This window comes from Salvelinus fontinalis, chromosome 32, assembly GCF_029448725.1.
Source record: "Salvelinus fontinalis isolate EN_2023a chromosome 32, ASM2944872v1, whole genome shotgun sequence".
Lineage (NCBI taxonomy): Eukaryota > Metazoa > Chordata > Actinopteri > Salmoniformes > Salmonidae > Salvelinus > Salvelinus fontinalis.
Window position 1 is genome coordinate 14,712,801 of NC_074696.1, and position 1,901 is coordinate 14,714,701.

At 48.9% G+C, this 1,901-nt stretch overlaps 1 protein-coding gene across 1 annotated transcript in view; it reads left to right on the forward strand.

Moving 5' to 3' along the window:
* Positions 1-335: 335 nt before the first annotated feature.
* The window catches only part of LOC129830803 (collagen alpha-2(VIII) chain-like), a 108,839-nt gene continuing 107,273 nt past the window's right edge, over positions 336-1,901 (forward strand). The window contains exon 1 of the mRNA XM_055893543.1: positions 336-961. The gene's annotated coding sequence lies outside the window, so the exon portion shown is untranslated. The remainder of the gene's footprint in view (positions 962-1,901) is intronic.

Consider the following 1,901-nt stretch of genomic DNA (forward strand, 5'->3'; position numbering starts at 1 on the left):
TGGGAGAAAGGGCTGGGAGGCTTCTGTGAAGGAAGGAAGGAGGGAAGGAGGGAAGGAGGGAGGGAGGGTGAAGAATGGAGGAAATAGAAGTTTCCAAATCCCCCTCCCTCCACCTACCCCACCCCTCTCTGTGCTTTACCCCACCCAATCCTGCCACTCCCCTACTCCGTCCTACCTCACTGTGTCCAGTCTCACTCACTTGTGTTTTGTGTGGCGGTGAACCCAAAGAACAATCCTGACTCTCTTTTCCCAAAATAAGCCTGTAGGGGGAGGGGGAGGGAGGGGGAGGGGGGGGGGGGGGGGGCGCAGAATAAAGCCACAGTGAGGAGATTGGACTTGCGAGGTGCACAGGCCCTGGTTATAAGCTGTGGATGTGGGACTGTTCAAGCTGAAGTCACTGCACTTACCTCTCAGCCAAGCCGACTAGAATACCCTGCCTGCCTGCCTGGCTGTACTGCCGCTCTCTCTCGTTCTCGCTCTCTCTCTCTCTCCCTTCCCTCCTAGAGTGGGAGCGCTGAGATTTGGAAAGTGCGCCTCAGACCCACTTTTGGTCAGCCTGAGAGACGGTTTTCCACTCCTCTCTCTTCGATCCCACTCTCAGTCACTCTCTCTCTGCAGAAGCACATGGACTACATTTTCTCCAGAGAGACAGAGAAAGAAGCGAAACAAAAGTAACATTTGTTCCACCTGCCATTGGTGAAAATATTAAAACATTTCTGGTTTTGGACAAACTCGGACCGGCTTTCAAACCAGCGGCATTGCAACATTTATTTATATATTTTTGTATTCTCTTTTGTTCCTTTGATATTGACTGATCTGATACCATCCTAATCTCCTTGGGAGACATGCGTGGCTGAAGAAGAAGAGGACTCAGAGACCAACCTGAAATTAACACCTCGTTGACACCCTCTCACATCCCGTTCCTCCATCTCCCATTCAACGCTTGGAGGAGAGAGAAAAGGTAAGCCCGCCGTCCTCTTCCCTCCTCTCCCTTAAGTGTCTCTCCATTTTCCTCTCATCCCTCCATCCTGTCGTCCCTCATTGTTTTCCTCACACCGTGTCGCCGCGGTAACGAGAGCTGAGAGCCAAAGGCAACAGAAAAGGGAGAAAGAAAGAGAGAAGAAACAGAGCAATAAGTCAGTCATGGGACCTGCGTCTGTGGTGCTGAAGGAAACCTAGAACAAGGCAGGGACTTCAACGCCCAGAAGATTAGAAACTACCAATGCAACTCTTATATCCAGTTTTCTCCCTGTCTGTCAATTTATATTATATATACTGTTACACGTATAATAACAGCCATATTATTATTACTATGTGTTATTATGATTCCTCAGAGTGGAATGTGACTTTCAGCAGGAATGCAGAGATACACTGTCTCTGGTATGATAGAGGCCTCCTACTCTCTCTCTCTCTCTCCAGGAGATGGTACTGATTATGGGTAAATGGAGCGTTCACATACTTCTGCCGAATGTTATTTGTCCGCTGCGCTCCTCTGAATAAAGTTTAGTTTGAGTGAGACCTACTGATGTAACGGTGGCAGATGTACTACCTATGGTTGATGTTGGGGGGTGTATGGGAGATGGGAGTGTCTATGATGGGAGGAGATAAGATAGCCCTAGTGTCATTCAGCTGCTTGTTTCTTGGCATGTCTGTGTGTCTGTGTGTCTGTGCGTCTGTGTGTCTGTGTGTCTGTGCGTCTGTGTGTCTGTGTGTCTGTGCGTCTGTGCGTCTGTGTGTCTGTGTGTCTGTGCGTGTAGGTATCAATGACTATGTAATGTATGAGTATGTGTGCGTGTCAGTTCTCTGAACCTATAAGGATGCCTAGTCAGTCTCTGTCACACACCGACACAGGTTCCATTCATATGGGTCGGGTAGAGTAGATCGCTGTCTCTCTGCCTTTT